At 45.8% G+C, this 21899-nt stretch overlaps 1 protein-coding gene across 2 annotated transcripts in view; it reads left to right on the forward strand.

The window, feature by feature from the left end:
- LOC119963167 (protein transport protein Sec24D-like) overlaps positions 1-21899 on the forward strand; it is a 212892-nt gene that overhangs the window by 67531 nt on the left and 123462 nt on the right. The gene's annotated exons all lie outside the window — the stretch shown is intronic.

The following is a 21899-nucleotide window of genomic DNA, read 5'->3' on the forward strand; positions in this document are numbered from 1 at the left end:
TTAAAAGTTATAGAATCTGCAAGCTGCTGAGGATGAAACAGCAACTTCTTCAAATTTGCTAGTAGTTTCTCTTTACTGCCCTTCCCCCAATTCGGGGAAGTAATAGCCCTCGTAGATCACGAAGACTTGAAAATAACTAGCTCAGTGAAGTATGAAGTAAGATGACCTGCTGAAAGTTCATTCCCCAATCCAATTATTCTTCTTGGAATCACCATTAACTATGACTGATTGCAAAAGCAAGCACAAAGGTACCTCCAAATAAACATCTTATCAAACTCAAACTTTTTAAAAAAAAACCCATGAAACCATGATTAACTTCCAGATCAAAGAAATCAATCATTACATTTATTAGCCATGTTTACTATTTCCAATTCATTGCTTTAAACAAGTTACCATTAAATACTTTAAGATAGTAAGAGTTAATTGAAGGGGTAAAATTTACCAACGAACATGCAGTGGAGTCTGTGGTGTAAGTGCTTCAATGATAGATATTTCAATTAAGATGCTTTTCCAAATGAAACATGCTTTGAATTTTTATATTTTTGTACTGAAATAGTTAGGAGATTTTTTTTCCAGTTTCATTCAAACATTTTCCTGAGAAATGTATTCAGCACATTCGCCATCCCTCAGCCCCGTTTTCTGTTGCGGAGCATCCCGCTGGCAGTGGGATTCTCCGTTCCCACAGCTGGCCAATGGAGTTTCCGATTGTGGCCATCCGCACGCCGTTGGGAAACCTGCAGGCATGGGTATGCTGCTGGCGAAGCGGATAATTCTGCCAGCGGAGATTGATCTTGACGAGGTGCTTTGGGACATGTCCCAGTCAAAGGTGGGAATGGCCGAAAAGCTGTGGAGTTTGTCCCAGTCACATTTGGGCATTGCTGAATTGCTGCAGAGCGTGGTCCAATCACGGAAGAGCATCACTGAAGGCATCAACACCATGGTGCAGACATTGGGGAGCCGCCAGGGCTGGCAGAGCCAGGTAATGCAAGGGCAGCCAGTGCTCGAACCTCCGTCCTGAGGTGGAGCATTCATTGACCAGGAGGAGGGGGCACAGGGTGGCAACCTGGACATATCCGATGGACTGGTGACGGTGGTCACCAGCTCTCCCGAGTGCCATCCCTCTGGATGAGGCCACATGCTGTGCATGTGCCGCCAACAAATGCGCTGGGGCGCTCTGGCCCCAGAGCCCCAGTGGATGCCCACCAGGGGCATCATAGGCCATGGGACGTGGTAAGGATCTGGCTTCCTTCACCTCTGATGTGCCTCCTGTTGAGACACTGAGACGTTGCAGTAGAGCAAGGAAGGCCAAGCACATCGAGGATCTTTGAGGGAACTGGGGGGCGACGGTGGGTGGGGGCTAAGGAGTGGAGTGTCCGTTGTGGGGGTAGGGGGCATTGTGGGGGGTTCGGGAGGAAGGGAGGAGGGTGCGGATAGTGGGGCAGTGGTGTACACTTGTACGAGGAACATTGAAATACCCTCACCTCAACCAGTATGACGCCTTTGTTCCGCGATGCGGGTCGACCACCAATCCCATGCCTCTTCCCACCAGAAATGTCCCCCACCCGACACAGCGTAGGGTTGCCCACGGCACAGGAACACATGGTCCAGGTGTTAGTACAGCGGGACCGTGCATGTGTCTCCCCCCCCCCGAGCACAGGGCCGCTCATTACCTGTGATCGAAGATGGCTACTCACCACCTCGGCTCCCCACAGCAGCCCGTCTGCAAGGTTCACGTCTTTCAAAGGAGTACGAATCGGCGCCAACGTGACCACTTGCTGGGGAGGCCGCTGGATCATGGGAGGCCGTTGGATATGGGGTTGCTCTTGTTAATAGTATGGAAAAAGGGCATAATGTGGTGTTAATTAGTTTCTCGCATCGCTATGGCGAGATCCCGATTTCACCGACAGGAGTGGGGCGGTTGCATCGCAAACTGTGTGATGCCCTGCACGGTTCTCATTTTCTGCCTTTCCTGCTATTCACCAGCCTCGTTTGGCTCGAGCGGGAGCGCAACGAGGACGGAGAATCGTGCACTATATGTGGCTTCTTCTACCTTCTACTCTCTTTAGGAGAGGCAAAGGCTCACCAGTGGGTTGAGATGCTTTTTTGTCTTTCAAAACGCTTTCAGAAATGTTATTGGTCTATTTATTGTAACGCTTTCTTTAAACTTTTGCACCCCTTTTAAATTTCTCTTGCCTGAAAATTTCCAGTCCCTCAGCTAGTATGATCCCTCTGTACACCTGAATCCGTGACTAATTATACAAATAGCGACCAGATATATGAATATTATTAGCGGTTCACCATTCTGGTGAACAGTTCTTAATGATAGATTTAAGTAAATCTGTAGGTATAATTGGGTGTCTGTCCATTTCATGAAATATATGCAATGTTAGGAGCAGATATTAAAGGTTAGGAAAAATATGTTGCAACTTTACAAGTATTTAATGTATTTAATGTACCTATCACTGAATGGTTCTATGATCTTACTTTTTGCAAAGCAAGAAGAAACTTCCTTTAACCTGTAGATGGTTTAATGTCCCTATGTGGAAGTTTCGTGGTAAATAATGCAGGGATTCTGATCCGAAATATGGAGTTGGAGCAAATGCCAAACTTCCTAATTTTGTTTAGCATCAAAGGATTTTTGTATTTTCTGAAGGCACAAAAATTCATTCAGTTTTTTGATGAGGGAGCGAAGGTAAAATTACAACCCTGACTCAGACATGAGTTCCATTCCTTCTCTTGGTATCAGATAACTCCGTAAGGTGAGACTGTGTGAAATTATGCCTTTGATATTTCATTTGATATTTCATTCACCTCCGCTTCATGGAATAACAATAAGGCCACAACTGTAATTATTAAAACACTGGAGAAATGGTAAATTAATTTTAAATGGAAGTGCATGGCTAACTTCCTGAGCCATGAAAGGTATGTATTAATTGGATATTTGACCACACTGTACCCATTCTTCAAGTGCTACATGGCCTCTTCAGTTTGCAAGATGGCAAGTAGTTGTACCTAGTCTGTCATGGTTTCAACCATGTTTGGTGTCTTGGACAATAGGTGCTATTTATATGTAACCTGTTTTTTCTTCAATCTTAAACATTTTAAAAATTCTGACCAATTCCTTGGAAGCCTGTTTGTAAAAAAAAAAGAAATAATTGGGGGAGAAAAGCCAAAGGATGATTTTTTAAAAAAAAATTAACAGCAAACCAGTTTTTGGAGACATTCTGACAACGTTCCAAATTAAAGCAGGTTCTGAGAATTTATTATGTCCTGGGTGTCATTGCAGTATTACTGCTACTTGTTGAGATGGACTTTGCCATAAAGAGAAGTAGATTTTCTATATAATTTTAATGTTCTAAATATGGGTCAGTATTTTAAAAATAAACATTACTGTACAAGGTTTATAGGGCTGAAACATCCTTTAACTCGTGAGAAAGTGAATATTTTTTCGAGCTTGGAAAAAGTTTGCCGCTTTGTCTTTAATTAACAGGGTTTAAAAACAAATTGTGTTACAAGTGTTACTATCTGACCCAGTTAACAGGAGGGTGTCTTTCTTAGTTATTTTTGGGCACCAGTGTGTCACAGTTAAACTGAATTTCTATGGAGATGTAAACAGTGGATTTTATTTATATCTCCATAGCCTTTGTAGATCTTTGTGGAGCCTTGTTATCCACTTGAAATGTTTCAACTGTCAGCAAATTTCAAAAGTTATGTGTTGCTTAAATCTTGCATACAATGTGTATTTTTACATCTCATGAATGTTTTATACATTCCTTATATGAAAGTGATTATGTTTAAATAAAAGCACTTGTACTTTCCAGATGCAAAATATTTATTAAAAATATTTCCTTACCTTGGAAACCAAATTAACTAATTGCAAAACTTGGAATTCCCTTCCTTTTTTTTCTTCCCATCTCTCCCAAAGTCACTGACTCTTTCTGGGGCATGATTCCATGAGCAGTGACAGTTCTCTAGTAACTCTCCCATTTTTCTATTGCGAGCCTTTGATATTTTTCTCAGGCTAGACTAGATGGTGAGTATTAGCAGGTGATTTGACTATAGCAGACTAATTCTGTTCTCATCAAACATCCATTTGTGTACCCTTCTCAGCAAGGGTCATCAGATAGCGAACAGGCGAGAGTACTTTGGCTGATTTTCTCCTCCCAAATGTAGTGCTCCGAGGTCAATTGTTGCCTGGCTGTAGCCTTTTGGAAATCACTGGCAAGTGTATTGCTATGAACTGGGAATAAGACTTGACCTCGTTGACCATATTAACACCCTATATTGCGGTATGTTTGACTGTATGGCTCTGGTTAATTCATTCAAAGTCACTTGTAGCTTGCTCTGGACATACACTGTCTTGGAAGCGAAGCACATTAGTCACAAGCAGAATCTCTGGACTCTCAGGGGCATTCTGCTGAGTTTCTTTTCTTCCAGTAATATTGGTTTGTGGTCCATCTCATTGACTGATAATATAGTCAGAGAACTTCTCACAAGCTCATGTGACTTCAAGAGCCTCCTTCTTTATAATTGCACCCCTCATTTCTGTTTCAGATACAGCCTGAGATGCATCATAGATTGGTCCAGGCATTAATTTTGTTGCTGATCCCTTGCTCTGTAGGTGAGGTATCAGCTGCAATTGTGCTCAATAGGGAGGGTTGTAGTTAGCCAAGATATATGGTGAGAGCAGCATGTCTTTAATCTGTTGGAACATTTGCTCCTGGTGTACAACCCAACATCATGCTTTGGCTTTCTTCAATAGGATTCCATGGTTTGCGCTAGGTTCAGTGCACCCAGGAATCCTTGAAGATCTGGAATGGAGGATGGGGTTGGAAATTCACTGACGGTCTTTGTTTTTTGTGGGTCCGCCATTATACCTTTGCTCACCCTGTGGCCTAAAAATCATATGGGCATTTTGGAGAATTCACACTCGATTAAGTGTCAGTCCTGCTTCCTGCAAGAGTTTCACGACAGCTTTACGTATTGGGTCACGCTCTTCGGCTGTTGCTCCGTGGACCAGGATGTCATCCGTGTGACAGATTATACCTTTCAGACCTTTCAAGATAGTAGTCAAAATTTGCTGAAGATTTTCAGGTATCAAAGTTATGCCAAATGAAAAATGATGAAAGCAAAATCTACAACATGGGGTAATTAATGGGTTGTCAAAATTTAGATTTTTTTATCTAAAAGCCGATGTTGGTCTTGAATTTCAAGAACACTGAACCCGTGGAGATCTTAGTCAAGCTTTTGTCCATAAGGTTTTTTTTGCCCTGGAATGTTTTTGTTATTTTGTTTAATAAGCTGTACCGTCATTATGGGTCTTCTGAACCATGGTTAGTATATATGTGTTTTGCTGATGGTCTGGCTACCTGGACCACCTTCTCCTAAGGGTGCAATTTTCTGATATTTTTTCAAAGTGCCAGTCCCAAAGAGAATGTTCATCTTTAGTTACTATTATGTAAGTGTATAGGACTGTTGCATGTTTGAATCTGTAATCCTCCTAAGAGTTTGCTGAGGGCCCCCTTCGTGAAACACGATTGGACTTGGAATATGTGCTGGGGAGGCATTTAAAAGGAGCGCTCCAGTGATTTTCGAAATTAAGGCTGGGATTCTCCGTGCTTCTGCGCTGAAATTGAGCTCGGCGTGGGTGCGGAGAATGGGGTCTCAGACCCGCGGTGTCAGGACATGATTCTCCGCGGACCAGGGAACCGCCGGCAGCCGTGCGTGCACGGTTGAAAGAGGTCCCCACGGCGATTCTCTGTGATCGACATGCCGAATTTCCGCCGGCGTGGTTCCAAACTGGCTCCACCCAGCGGGAGCTCGGTCCCAAGGCCGCGCTGGCCGTCCTGGTGGGGGTACAGGGGGGGGGATCAGACTCCGGGGGGGGGCCTCCACAACAGACAGGCCCATGATCGGGGGCTACCGACTGGCGGGCGCTTGCGATCCGGGGGGGGGGGGGGGGGCTTATCTTCTTCGGTGCTGGCCCGCTGTGTGGCTCTGCCATGTTGCAAGGGGACCGGCCCAAAAACATGCGCAGACCCGCAGTCGGAAGTGCAGGGCCCCGTATCGGCAGCAGGAGCTGGCTGCGCAGCGCACGCCGGAGCCCTGCTATCCCTCTTAAAACCGGAGAATCACTCCAGACTTTTTGAAAAAATCCGCCCGTTTTGCGGCGGGCATGGGGACATAGCTCCATTTGTTTGTATACAATGATCTGTGGGATTGTCAGCCTTGGATATTGTTCCTGTTTGCATTTTGGATCTTGTCTTGCATGTTCTTGTCCTTGTGGACTTGGCACCATGTGGAGGAGGAGGATACCCGCTCCCAATGGCTGCCAAGGCCACTGCAGCCCTGAACACCTATGCCTCAGGATCATTCCAGGGCTCGAGCGGGGACTTGTGTGGCATCTCATAAGCTGCAGCTCACAAGTGCACCCGTGGTCACGGATGCCCTGTTTGCCCGGACAGCGAACTATATAAACTTTGACATGGACCAGGCCCAACAAGATGCCTGGGCAGCAGGATTCTCCATCGAGGGGATGACCGAGGTCCAGTGGCTAATAGAAGGCATGCATGTCTCTTTGTGTTTACCGGGCCATCAGGGAGTGCTGTACATCAGCAGGAAGGGGTTCCACTCCCTAAACATCCAGCTCGTGCGCAACCACCACTTGAAGATCATGCACGTGTGTGCACGCTTACCAGGGAGTGTGCACGACAGCTATATCCTGGGACAGTTAGGATCCCCGGTCTCTTCAAAGACCACCCCAGGATGGCCGGTTGGTTCTTGGGGATAAGATGTACCGGCTTAGGACCTAGTTAATGATGCCAGTATAGAGGTCGGTGACCGATGCAGAGACCCGTTACAACGAGACATGTGCGGCCAACCGGCCATTCATTGAATGGTGGATCAGAATAATCAAAATATGGTTCCAGTCCCACGGCTGTTTCGCATAAGACGTGGCCTCATCTGTCATTCCCCACCTGGGACTGGGACATGCAGCGCAGCGTCTCATCAAGGTCTACCTGGCACCGGTTGATACCCCACAGTGATTGGGACACGTAGTTGAGGCTCCCAACCAGGGCCGTCACTTAAAAAAAAATTTAGAGTGGTCAATTATTTTTCTTTTCCAATTAAGGGGCAATTTAATGTGACCAATCCACCTAACCAGTACATGTTAGGGTTGTGGAGGTGAAACCCACGCACACATGGGGAGAATGTGCAAACTCCGCACGGACAGTAACCCAGGGCCGGGCTTTGAACAAGGGTCCTCAGCACCGCAGTCCCAGTGCTAACCACTGCACCACATGATGCCCCCACCAGGGCCATCTGAGCTACGCGTTGGACACCTCCATCTCGTGCACCAGGCTCTCCATGCGGTTGCCAACCTAGCAGTGTCGGCCTCGGTGCCACGCATTACCGGTGTCTATACTGCACCTGTAGCCTTTTGGACCCCTCCAGTTGGCTAGGGACCTACTGGAAGGTCGCTGACATCCCCCTCTCAATGTCCAAGCTGAAGGCTGCTGTCACTTCCGCCCTAGCGGCAGTGGCTGACCCTCTGAGAACCTCAGGGGAACAGGGCAACCTGTCTGGCCTCGACCGCATCCAGTATCTTCCCAGGTCGGCATCCCCGAATGGTGGGGCTGGTCATTTTCATGGCATGACAGCGAGTTGTGTGGGGTTGGCTGTGCAGGTGCGGTTTAAGTGCTGTTCTCCCTTGTTAGCAGCGGGCTAGTGAGCACGGTCCCGGTGAATAAGCCGTTGGGACCATGATTTGTGGCGTGAAGCCCATGGGGCCTCGTTAAGTGGACCAATTAACGTTTTACAGCAGTGATAGCCTTGCTGGGCTAATCATTAGGAAGCACACGGTAGTTCCCGCTCGCTACCACACTTAGAAACTCTTTCGTAAAATCGCGCCCAAAATGTCCAGTGCACTTCACAGGAGCGATACTGTTTGTCACTGTGCCACATGAGGAAATATTAGGACAGATGACCCAAAGCTTGGTCAAAGAGGTAGGCTTTAAGGAGCTTCTTAAAGGAGAAGGGAGAGGTAGAAAATTTAATGAGGGATTTCCAGCTCTTAGGACCTAGGCAGCTGAAGCTACGGCCTGCAATAACAGAGCTACAAAATTGGGGTGTGCAAAAGGCTGCAATTGAAGAAGCACAAGAGATCTTGGAGTGTTGTAGAGCTGGGGTAGGCTTGTGAGGCAGGGAGGGGTGAAACCCTGGAGAGATTTGAAAATGAGGATGAGAGTTTTTAAATTGAAACTCTGGTACTGGGAACGAATATAGGTTAGCAGGACTGATTGATGAACAGGCATGATGTGACTTAGGATATGGGCAGCAGAATTCTGGTTGGGCTCAAGTCTATGGTGGATAGAAGATGAGAAGTTGGCAAACAAAAGTGTTGAAACAGTCAAATCTAGAGGTGCCAAAGCATGGAGAATGGTTCCAGCAGCAGATGATCAGCAGCAAGGATGGATTTAGGTGTTGTTATGGATGTGAAAGTATGCCGTCTTTTCGACGGTGAGAATATGTGATTGGAAGCTCATAATAGGATCAAATATGATGTCAAGGTGGCGAATAGTTCAGTTCTGCCTCAGACTGATGCAAGGGAGAGCAATGGAGGAGGTGCTGGAGAATGGATTTTGAGGTGAGGTCTGCAGATGATGGCTTCCGTTTAGAGATATTTAATTGGAGGTAATTTCTCCTCATCCATCACTGACTATCAGACAATCTATGTGATAACTTGGAGACAGTGGAGGAGTTGGGAGAATCAGTAGTGAGGTTGAGCTGGATGTTGTCAGGATGCATGAGATATCTGACGCTGTATTTTCCGATGATGCCACTGAGGGTCAGCATGTAGATGAGAAATAGCTGGCCCAAGGATAGATTCTTGGGGCTCAATTCTCGCATGCCGCAGTCAATAGATTCAAAGGCGGATGTGGGGAGAATTTGGTGGGAGTTCAAAATCAGTTTTACCCCAGCGTGAATTTCCCTTGGGATCTGCCACTGGTTCCTGCCGTGATGGATTGGGGAACCCACTGATGACCAGATTGAAACTGATTGATTTACATCCGCTAATGGGATGTAGATGAAGGCCACACAGGAACCTCTTCCCCACCCGATTCTCTGCAATGCCCGTGGAAAAACTCTCTGGCCCATAACACCTCTTCATAAGACAAACCCCTCAACTCTAGCAAACCTCCTCTCAACTGCCTCGAATGCAACTACATGCCTCCTCAAAACTTCTAACAGTACTCCAGGTGCGGTCTTGCCAATGCCTTGTGCAATTTCAACAACACTTCCCTACTTTCCCTTCATGAAGGGAACTTCTAGGTGGAGGTGTTCCTGTGTATTTGTTGCCCTTGTCCTTTTAGGTGATAGTGGGCATCGGTTTGGAAGGTGCTGTCTACGGGTCCTTGATGAGATCCTACAGTGCATCCTGTAGATGCTGCACACCGCTGCCACTGTGCATCAATGGGGGAGGGAGTGAATATTTGTGGACGGCGGTGGGCGGGGGGGGGGGGGGGTCAATCACATGGGCCTGCTTTGTCAATCAGCTGACCCTTTGGGGATGAAGCCTCCAGCCCTGCGGTCCCTTAGATTAATGCAGGGAGGATGCATGAAATATTTGGAACCTTAATATCTTCTATTGGCTGCCCACCATAAACGTTCCCAATGGCAGGAATATGTTGGGGAGCCATCCCAATGCACCGCCCTGTTATTTTCCTGACTCCATCTGCCTCCCAGCCTGCAACCCTGGGATTGGGAAAATTCAGCCCATTTCTGTTCCTGTAGCTTTCCTGTCAAAAGTTATGGCAAATGATTGGGAGAACTTTTACGCAATTTCGTCACATCCAATCTCATACCATCATTCATTTACTGTTGCATTTTTGTATGCTTTTAAAAATGCCAGTTGCAGGCATATCTTCTCATAGTTTGGCTGACTCTTATGGGAAAATTATAACATTTATTGCGTTGCATTTTTGTTTAAACAGAAATACATTGTTTCGATTGCTGTATTTTCTTTACATTGTTAGTACAATGCACTTTACATTGCAAGGCAGCAATGGGGAAAATCTTGGAAGTGCAGATTATTAATTAAAAGTATGACCAATGACAAATGGAAAAAGGGCTTAACTTTTTAAGACAGCTTTTTTATTGTCCAGACTCCTTTAGGTAGGCAGCACTGACCTTTGCTATAGGAAAGAGAAAGTTGCCATGTGCTCATAAATTACTTGAAGTTCCAACTCTGGGCTGGTGAGTGAAATACTACAGCATGTAAACAAGAGCCCAAAACTGGCAATTTGCACATTTTTCCATGTTACTTGCCAAATAAGTCCACACATGTGCACAAACTACAAAAAGCTTTCTTGAGAGTCATGCCTTAGAATATAGGCAATGTGATTATTTTGTAACTCTAAATTTTTATTCGTCTATAGGCAATTGGCAGGGAGTGATAAATATCGCAAATTATTTTCAATTATTTAATTTTAAATCTGTCGTGCTGTAGTAGAACTTGTTTTTTATTAAATCAGCCGGTGAAGTGTTCACGTCTTGATGTCTGATTTCGAGAAGAAGAACAGATGTCTTTCATTACAGTAAATTACCAAGCATTTCAGTAAAGAAGTGATGTGCAATATTTTAACAGAAGTAAACAGACAAATATAGCAGGAAGTTCAGAACTCCCACAGTTTCAGACTGTTTATTGTATTTTTATATTCAGCTCAAAGCTATAAATACTGCTTTATTAAGTACAAAAACGTTATAGCTGGTCTGACCATCTTTTTAAGCCATAACTGAAAATATAAATAGAATATGAGTGGCTTGGGCTTATTTCAAATGTATATGTATGTCCTTGTGAGTTGGGAGCAAGAATTCATCCATATAAGACAAAATCCAGAGGGAGGTATATATACATAGATAAACATTCTGCAACTAACAGAGTTGGAGGCTCAAAATATATACCATTTATGGGAAAGTTAATAAATGCAGGAAAATTGTAGAACCTGTTTTGATATTAGAATGCCAAAAATACCCAGGCTCCCAAATTCCTGGACCTGGAAAGATTGTATCGAGTCATATGCAGTACGAAGGCACAGGGAAGCAGAAAGGAGTCCCCACCACTTTCTCCTATGAACCAAATTTACAATGGTTAGAGGGATTGTACACTTCTTGTGCCTGTGGCTCCCTCTATCCTGATGCTGGAGCTGATAGCACTGTACCGTTCTTTTTTGTGGCAAAGTGCTACTTCAGTCTCTTGTAGGATGCACCCCCAGGGAGTATTGCATGTGGTATTCATGCCTACCTCCTTTCTGCAAATAACCTAGTTACTAAGATTTGAGATAGGGTCAACACTGGGTCAGACTGGCAGCTGGAACAGGCTGCTGGCTGCACTTCTGGTGACAGAGTGGACTTCCAGTAATTTTGTGGTCAAGATTGTATGCTCTTTCACCCTCTTACAAAATGTACCATATTAAATACCCTACATTTATTTGCTTGTTAAAGAAACCTCCGACGTAAACGTAATATTAAAAGATGTTTGATGTTGTAAGTCATGTTATTGGGAATTTCTCACTGTATTTGATGTCACTTTGGTAAATCAGAAAGGAAAATGTGCTGTGATAAATTGTTACATAATCCCAACTGTTCTCCTCCCATGTTCCTAATTCAAGTTTCAAATCTATAGAAGAAGCCAAGGAGCGTGCAATTTTTGTGGAGTTTCCTCTTCAGGATCTTCAATAGAAAACTTGCTCTGATACATGTTCATGATGTAGCTCAAGAGGGGATTTTACTTGACGTCTTTACTGCTGGCCAACAGTTTATAACCTCAAAGAGGCGCAAGATCAGCATTGAAAGACATTGAAAGTAATGCCCCGTAACCCCTCCTAACGTTTTGGTCACTAAGGCAATTTAGCATGGCCAATCCAACTAACCTGCAATCTTATCTTTGGACTGTGGGAGGAAACAGGAGCACCCGGAGGAAACTCGTGTAGACACGGGGAGAAAGTGCAAACACCATACCGACACCTCCCAAGGCTGGAATTGAACCCGGGTCCCTGGTGCTGTGAGGCAGCAGTGCTAACCACTATGCCACCCATATGTCTTGTATAAATTCAGCATAACCTCCTTGACCTTGTAATCTCTGCCCCTATTAATAAAATAGGACATTGTATGCTCTCTCCACGTGGCCTGCCCGCTTCAATGATCTATGCACATATACAGCAGTGTCCCTCTGCTTCTGAACCACTTTATCATATTCAACTTCTTTAACAAAATTCTCCCCACCCCACATTTCATGCGTTTCTTGGTGGCGTGCCTCTTGCTCGCTCTCCCCGGTAAAACTTAATCTCTGCAAATAGAGGGGCACGTCTTTTAAATACCTCCCCAGCACTTGTCCCAAGTCCAGTCGTAGGATAGCAGCCAGGAAGACAATACCATGTTTCACAGAGGAAGCCCTCAGCAAACTTATAGATCAGGGGTGGGCAAACTACGGCCCGTGGGCCGCATGCGGCCCGCCAAAGGTCTTTATGCGGCCCACCAAGTCATTTAAAAAAAAAAAAAAATTTTTTTAAATTTTTTTTTTAAATTTAAAAAAAAAATTTTTTTTTAAGGTTAATGGTGGGGTTACTTACTGGTATAGGGTGGATACGTTGACTTGAGTAGGGTAATCATTGCTCGGCACAACATCGAGGGCCGAAGGGCCCATTCTGTGCTGTACTGTTCTATGTTCTACATGAGGCGCCCAGAATCATAACAGGGTGAAGTAATTATTTTACTTAATATACTATGCGGCCCTTTAAAATTGTGAATTTCTGAATGTGGCCCTTGCACGGAAAAGTTTGCCCACCCCTGTTCTAGATGGTATCAGCAGAGGAGTGACATCCTTTACCCGCTATTGGGCACACGTCCCGAAGGCAAGGTCATCAACCTTGCCTGTGATCGTGATAGTGAGGGCCAGTTTGCTCCATAAGAGGACAGGGATCCAATTCCGAAATAAGATGAAAAACCTTCATTGTGGAGTCAGGGGAAGTCTGCCACCTCCTGTCTTGTGCTGCACCCCTTAACACACCCATCACACCTTCACAGTGATTTCTCTCCCAGCCACCTCACAGGATCCCATGTGATCTTCCTCACCCCCACCTCATGGTCCTCCCAGTAGGTAATCTGCTCCTCACATTCCCACTCACCTCACGCACATGGCAGACTTCAATACCATCTGATCTGGCTGGACCTCCACCTACACTTTCCCAAAATGTCACATTGCAGGACAAACTCGAGCACAACCTGCGTGAGTGGGTACAGCCTACTGGAGTCGTGCCTGAGAAGCAACACTCCTCAGACTGTAAAGCCGACTGGAGATGTCTCGTCGCCTTCTGACCGAGGGAATGGGTGCAGTCACTCTCGAGCAATGAGGCCAACACCATGAGGGTGGCATGTACAGCGGAGACCTTGGCGCAGGATGTGCATTCCTTGGCAGGGAATGCCCGCTCCGTGGTTCAGCTCATGGTGCAAGGCTTCAACTGCATGGTTCGGGGCTCGTGGGAATCCATGAGTATCAGTGTCAGAGGATGGCGGGGCTTCTCGAACTCACTCCAATTGCCTCTCTATCCCATAGAGGACCCCAGTGACCCCCGGACACCCAAAGAGAAGCAGGAGTGCAGCCCAGGGCCTTCCACCCAGGAGAACCTGGGGTGTCCAGCCCATCTGACACCCCGCCTTCCCTGTGAGCCACACCGCACCAGCCCGCACATCAAGAAAGGCAGCGCTGCAACACCTGTACATCCCAAAAGCAGACTGGGGCTCTTGAAAGTCCTGGCCCCTAGGGGACGCTCACCAAGGTCATCTTGGGTAACGGGGCGTGAAGCCAGCAGGCCACTTCAAAATCTCCACTGTGGATCCTGGGGATACACCTATTCATAGTGGGAGAATGAGGCAGTGTAAGAAACAATAGACACCTAGTGGGTACAAGCATACAAAGGCATTGGTAGAGATAAGTTAGCATTATGATAACTTGCTTGTAATAAAAATCACTGCTCACACATTAAGAACCTCAATGTCATGGTGCATTCTCCGCAAACCCGGTGCTTCATCCCTGTGCAGTGAGAGAATGGCAGTGCTATGACTCGCCCATCTCCAACACTGATGATGTAGTCAAGCCTCACCACTGCTGGAATGGTCCCACCCCCCCAATCCACACCACTCTCTATCCATGGAACGTTAACCGCCTGACAGCAATGCTCAATCGTCTCACGGCTGTCAGTAATCTCTAGCAATGAGGATGCCATTTGGCTGAAAAATCTGAGTCTGTCAACCTAGTCAATAGATTGAGAAACACACCCTGACACCGGAGGAGGCAGTAGCAGCTGCAATGTGTCAGAATATAAAAACAGATAGCAAAACTTTCTACAAATATATAAAATGAAAAAGAGCAGCTAAGTTAAACATTGGTCCTTTAGAGGATGAGAAGGGACATTTAATAATGGGAAATGCGGAAATGGCTGAGGCATTGATCAGGCATTTTGTGCCGGTCTTCACAGTGGAAGACACAAATAACATGCCAATAATTGATAGTAAAGAGGCTATGGCAGATGAGGACCTAGAAACAATCATTATCACTAAGGAGGTAGTGTCGGGCAGGCAAATGGGGCTAAAGGTAGACAAGTCTCCTGGCCCTGATGGAATGCATCCCAGGGTACTAAAAGAGATGGCGGGGGAAATAGCAAATGCTCTTGTGGTAATTTGCCAAAATTTGCTGGACTCTGGGTGCTTCCAGGAGATTGGAAAACAGCAAATGTGACGCCACTGTTTAAAAAAGGAGTTCGACAAAAGGCCGGTACTTGTAAGCCAGCTAGCTTAACTTCTGCAGTGGGAAAAATCCATGAATCTATCAATCAGGAAGAAATAGCGAGACATCTGGATAGAAATTGTTCCATTGGGCAGACGCAGCATGGGTTCATGAAAGGCAGGTCATGTTTGACCAATTTAGTGGAATTCTTTGAGGATGCGGTGGACAACGGGGAACTGGTAAATGTGTATCTGGAATGCCGGAAGGCATTCAACAAGGTGCTGCACAAAAGGCTGCTGCATAAGATAAAGGTGCATGATGTTACGGGTAATGTATTTAGCATGGATAGAGGATTGGTAAACTGGCAGGAAGGAAAGAGTGGCAAAATAAGAATGCATTCTGTTAGCAGACCAACAGGGTTTAAGGTGTTCACCAAAAAAAGGAATAGACAAGATAAATATGGATTATTTCCAGTGGCATAAAAGTCAAAGACTCAAGGTCAGGATCTCAATATAAAGTCTAGATACATGAAGAGGGGGATTAGTAGAACCTCTACGTACAGAGTTATCAGAATGTGGAATGCTTTTCCATGAGTGGTGATGAATGTTAAATCAATTATAGTTTCCAAACCGGTGCAGAATGATTACACGAAGATAAAGGATTTGTGTAATCGGGGAAATTGGACTATATGGAATTACTACACCACAAGCCAGTTTCTTTGCCTCCTTCATAACATTCAACATTAAAACTTGCAGAAAATTACACACACATCTCTTTCCACTAAACTTCCGTAATGGATCAAAGGTCCCAAAATGCCATTTGTGTTGAATTTTACCCTTTTGCAATTCTGTACAGAACAGTAATTGTCTCAACGTTTAAAGGAAGTGGATGGTGCCATCAGAATTTGCTGAATGTGATTTCACTGAATTCACAAGCATGAAAAAGCAAAGGGGGTGGTGAAGAGTATCAATTTACTTCAGTAGTCCTTGGTAAAAGATCAAGGTTCAAAAGTTACCCCAGCCTCAGTGAAGCTTCCCTACAGTGAAAGTTGCTGCTCGACAGTTTTTCAGATTTGTAATAGTGAAGATCATGGTTATTATTGTATTATTCCCATGTTGATAGGATGACTGCTCCAGGAAGTTCTGATGAAATAGACATTGTTTGGATAACCAATTATTTAGAAATATTTGCATGTGTTTTTTTAATTAATGTATCAAAGACCTCTTTCTTAAATACCACATAAATCTAAAGTCCAGAATTTTGTGAAACTACTGAGCATGTCGCACCACTTTTTAAGAGTGAATACTTGCCATGTTCTTAAAGCTGTTAATATTGACAAATATTAAATTACATAGAGAACAGCACGAGCCTGCAGTAGTATTAAGTACTTTACATTTAGAAGAAAAATAAGTGTTGATTTAATGCTTTATAACCCCAAGAGTTATCTGCCATCAGTCTAAATTTCAAATAACTTGCTTTAAATATGCACGGCCTCCCTTTGGCATTCATCCTCGAGTTGTTTTTAAAACTTATCCGTTTTTTGCAAGTTTAGTTTCTACCATTTAGTGACATTTCTTTTATTGAAACCAAAGATTAAATTCCATAACATTAAGCTGATGCATAATTCATATCCAAACAGAAGCAGATATCAATAAAGTAAATGTATATTTGTGGTTAACTTGGAGCAGTAGATACAAGGGGCGGCATTCTCCCCTACCCGGCGTGACGGAGGGTCCCGGAGTAGGGGAGTGGCGCCAACCACTCAGGGGTCGGGCCTCCCCAAAGGTGGGGAATTCTCCCCACCTTTGGGGGCCAGCCCCATGCCGGAGCGGTTTGCACCAGAAGACTGGCGCAAAACACCGGCGCCCCCGGCAGCGGGGCTGGCCGAAAGGCTTTCGCTGGTCGGCGCATGTGACGTCAGCGGCAGCTGGGGGACAATGAGGACATGCGCGATGTGGGGTTCTCTTCCGCTTCCGCCATGGCGGCCGCGGAAGGAGAAATAGTGCACCCAGGGCACTGGCCCGGAGTCTGAGCGGGGGGCCCCGATCGCGGTCCAGGCCACCGTGGGGGCACCCCCCGGGGTTCGATCGCCCCCCGCCGCCCCCAGGACCCCGGGGCCCACTCGCACCGCTGATCTCGCCGTTCCAGAGGTGGTTCAAACCTCGGCGGCGGGAGAGGCCTCCCAGTGGCGGGACTTCGGCCCATCCGGGCCGGAGAATCACCGCAGGGGCCTCTCCGATCGGAGTGGCGAGATTCCGCCGCCGCCACTTCCCGGGTGGCGGAGAATCTCTGCCACGGGGGGGGTGGGATTTTAGATGGCCCCAGGCGATTCTCCGACCCTGCTGGGGGTCAGAGAATTTTGCCCAAGATTTCTAACTATTTTTGGACTCAGCAATTATTTTTGGACACCGCAATTAACTTATTAGAAAGATGTTTGATACTCACGCTTAGTTTAGGTAGTAGGGTAGTTTTAAAAAGAGTAATGATAGTTAAAGCAGAGCAGAGTCTGAAGACAAGGAAGCAGCTATTTGAAGACCTCCAGCCAGAGCCTGCAGGGGTCTAATTGGAGACCAATTCTGTTCTGCAAAGCAAGTATTACTCTATGCCATGCTGATTTTAAGGTGTATTGAGAGCTGTATGTTTCTTCTCTTGAGCAGTAGTGTTTGTAGGTAATTGTAAGCTGTTCTTTTTGAGTGTGAAGTTAAAGAGTTTAATATAGTATTCATAAAGTTTTGTTTTAAAATATCAAATCCCTATTTCTTCATGGAATCACTCTTGGAGCAAATCATTCTCGCCGCACAATCTTATAAAATAAATTAAAATATTGTGGTTTTGGTCCAGTACCCTAGCCATTGTTGCGGTCTGGTCTGCGACTGTCATACTTGAAGTAAATCAAGTTTGGTAATAAAGTTCGCTTGTCCCACCTTTTTAACACAGTCTTCCAAACGAGGAATAGGATACAAATCTGACTTGTAACTGCATTTATTTTCTATAGTTCACACACAATCGCTGTGTTCCATCTGGTTTTTGTACCATTACAATAGGTGAGCTCCAATCGCTGCAACTCACTTTGATGATATAATTCTTAAGCATGTTTGCAATCTCCTTTTGTACCTGTGCTAACTTTAGTGAATTGAGCCTGTATGGATGCTGTTTAATTGGAATAGCATTTCCTACATCTATATCATGTATAATTATTTTTGTACTTCCCAATTTATTCTCACATACAGCTCTATGTGACTGTAGTAACTGTTTTAGATCATTTTGATTTTCACCCGGAAGGTAATTTAGTAATTTATCTAAATTCTTATTACTTCCTCATTGTCCAATCTAATTTAAGGAATGTCAAATTCAGAATCCTCTGGATTTATTTCTCCACCCTGTGTTACAATAACTAACATCTCTTCCTTCTTTCCTTCTCTATCAGAATACCTTGTGAGCATATTAACAAAACACAATGAATTTTCCTTCTATCTGACATTCTTATAAAATAATTCACCTGACTGAATTTCATTTCAATTTTATAAGGCCCGCCAAATCTTGCTTTTAATGGTTCACGTACCATTGTTAACAATACCAATGCTCACTCCCCACTAACAAGACGACAAATTTCTGATGTTCTTATCCACCTCTTTCATCACATGGACTTGTTCTTTATCAACCATCTGATCAAAGATTGTTTCTGATAATTGAACTTCAGCCTCCCTGTAGGTACTCCTTGAGTGCTCTTTCTCCTGTCTCAACTTGTGCCTTTGTGATCTTGTCACCATACAATTAGGAAACACCCCAGGATATGCTTCTTGCAACACCTCAGTTGTTTGACTTTCCACTTACTTTTCAACGACAGTAGGCATCACGCGCACCTGTGACCCAGCTATACCATTACCAAGGATAAATATTATCCCTTGAGAAAGTAATTTTTCTATTACTCCACCACTTTTCACCGGACTCTCTAACCTTACCTTACATAGGGACACACTGTTCCTCACCAGTAATTCCACATATTACAACCTTTCCTGGCAATAGTCTTTCCGATCTACATATCTCCTTGTCTCTCACCAATAAAGATGGACTTGCTCTAACCCTTAAGAATTTAATCTCCTTACCTACTCGACCGGGTACACACGAATAAACGTTACCCTGAAAATAAAATCTTTCAAGAGATCTGCCAACAGCTGATCCACCAACCTCTGAGCAACCTGTACACTCTGTTGCACCTCTTCACTGGGTTTTTCTTCCTACTTAAATAAAACCCATTGTTTTATCTTGTTTAAATGAGTCTGTGTTCCCAGTATTTTTCTTAAGCAACCAGCACTGCGGCTTCACGTGTCCAACTTTATTATAATGAAAACACTTATGTTTTCTTATCTCACTTCCACTATCATTGGTTTCCTGTTTAACCTGAGGCAATCTCTCCTTTTTTTTAAATAAACAATTTTATTGAGGTATTTTTGGCATTGTAAACAGTTAGCGTATACAGAAATGTGCAAATATCAACCCAAACCAGAAATATAGTGCAAAAGATCAATCCTCTCTCAAACAGTACCCGCCTATTTATCCCTCCTATTCTACTCTAATCTACCTCCCCCCCACCTCAGTCCCCTGCTGATGTTTAATTCCCCACGAAGAAGTCGATGAATGGTTGCCACCTTCAGGCGAACCCTAAAACAGATCCTCTCATGGCGAACTTAATTTTTTCCAGCCCTAAAAAGCTTGACATGTCCGAGAGTCATGCTTTGGTCTTCGGGGTTTTGAGTCCCTCCATGCCAGCAGTATACATCGCCAGGCTACCAGGGAAGCAAAGGCCAAGATGTCGGCCTCCCTCTCTTCCTGGACCCCCGGGTCTTCCGAGACCCCAAAAATTGCCACCACTGGACTCATCACCACCCTAGTTTTCAGTACCTGGGACATGATGTCTGCAAATCCCTCCCAGTATCCCCTAAGTTATGGACATGGCCAGAACATGTGGATGTGGTTCGCTTGCCCTCCCGCACACCTAGCGCACTTGTCCTCCACCCCCAAAACTTTACTCATCCAGGCCGCCGTCTTGTGGGCCCGGTGGACGACCTTGAACTGAATCAGGCTGAGCCTAGCACATGTTGCAGTTGAATTTACCCTACTCGGGGCTTCCGCCCATACCTCCTCCTCCATCTCCTCGACAAGTTCCTCCTCCCACTTGAGCTTCAGTTCCTCTGTCTGGGACTCCTCCCCTTTCATAAGTTCTCGGTAAATATCCGAGACTTTCCCCTCTCCTACCTCTCCCCTAGAGACTACTCTGTCCTGGATCCCATTTGGTGGGAGGCGTGGGAAGGATGGGACCTGTCTACGTATGAAGTACTTGCAAGTACCAAAAGTCATTCCCTCTTACCAGTCCGAATTTCTCCTCCAAGGCCCTCATGCTCGTGAAGCTCCCTCCCCCAAGAACATATCGCCCATCCTTCCCACCCCCGCCCGCCGCCACGCTCGGAATCCACCCTCCATACTCTCGGTCGAATCGGTGGTTGTCGCATATTGGAGAGCAGACCGATGCTCCCACCTCCCCTACATGCCTCCTCCACTGGCCCCAGATCCACAGGGCTTCCACCACTACCGGGCTGGTGGAGTACCTGGCCAGCGGGAGCAGTAGGGGGGCCGTGACCAGGGCTGCCAAACTGGTACCCTTGCATGAAGCCGCCTCCACTCACCCCCAAATAGACCCTGTACCGACCATCCAACTCCTTACCATGGCTATGTTGGCCTCCCAGTAGTAGTTACTGATGTTCGGCAGCTCCAGCCCCTCGCTACGGTTCCTCTCAAGCATCGCTTTCTTCACCCGTGGGACTTCCCCGCCCAGACAAAGTCCATAATAATCTTGTTGACCTTTTTGAAGAAGGACTGGGGGATGAAAATCGGGTGGCACTGAAAAATAAACAGGAATCTTAGGAGGATTGTCATCTTTACCGTCTGCACTCTCCCCGCAAGTGATAGCGGGAGTGTATCCCATCTCCTAAACTCGCTCTTCATTTGCTCCACCACTCTAGACAAATTTAGCTTATGCAGCCTGCCCCAGTCTCGTGCCACCTGTATCCCTAAGTATCAGAAACTTTCTCCGACCATCCTAAATGGCAGCCCCTTCAACCTGTTCTCTTGGCCCCTCGCCTGCACTACAAACATCTCACTCTTAGTCATGTTCAGTTTGTACCCTGAAAACCTGCCAAATTCTCTCAATATTCCGAGTATACTATCCATCCTAGCCAGTGGGTCCGCTACGTACAGGAGCAGGTCATCTGCATACAGCGATACCCTGTGCTCCACCCCTCCCCTGATCATTCCCTTCCACCCCCTCGCAGCTCTCAGGGCAATCACCAGAGGTTCTATGGCCAGTGCAAACAGCAACGGGGAGAGTGGACATCCCAGTCTGGTCCCCCGGTGTAGCCTAAAGTACTTTGATGTTGTCCTATTTGTCTTCACACTAGCTTTTAGGGCCTGTTACAAAAGTCTAACCCAGTCAACAAAGCCCTCCCCGAACCCAAACCTTCCAAGTTTCCAAGTACCTCCCACAAATAGTTCCACTCCACCCGGTCAAAGGCCTTCTCGGCATCCATTGCCACCACTGCCTCTACCTTTCCGGGGGCATTATGATCACATTGAGTAGTCTTCTCAAGTTGGGTATCAGCTGTCTGCCTTTAACAAACCCTTGGTCTTCCCTGATCACCTCCGGGACACAGTCCTCAACTCTAAGTGCCAAGACCTTAGCCAGGAGCTTGGCGTCGATGTTGATCAGGGAGATTGGTCTGTATGACCCATACGCTTCCGGGTCTTTATCCCGTTTTAATATCAGCGAAATGGTAGCCTGTCACATCGTCAGGGGTAGAGTCCCTCTGTCCCTCGCCTCGTTAAATACCCTAGTCAGCACCGGCCCCACTATCTCCGAGAACTTTTATAGAACTCCACTGGGTATCCATCCGGCCCCCCAGTACTTCCTCAGCTCTGATCGGGGCCCCCAGTCCGCCTACCAGCCCCCTACCCACTTTTGGGAAGGTCAGTCTGTCTAAGAAACGCTTCATCTCCTCCGGCTCCCCAGGGGGTTCTGAGCTTGCTGTAAAACTCCTGAAACACCTTGTTCAGTCCTGAC

This window comes from Scyliorhinus canicula, chromosome 3, assembly GCF_902713615.1.
Source record: "Scyliorhinus canicula chromosome 3, sScyCan1.1, whole genome shotgun sequence".
NCBI classification, from domain to species: domain Eukaryota; kingdom Metazoa; phylum Chordata; class Chondrichthyes; order Carcharhiniformes; family Scyliorhinidae; genus Scyliorhinus; species Scyliorhinus canicula.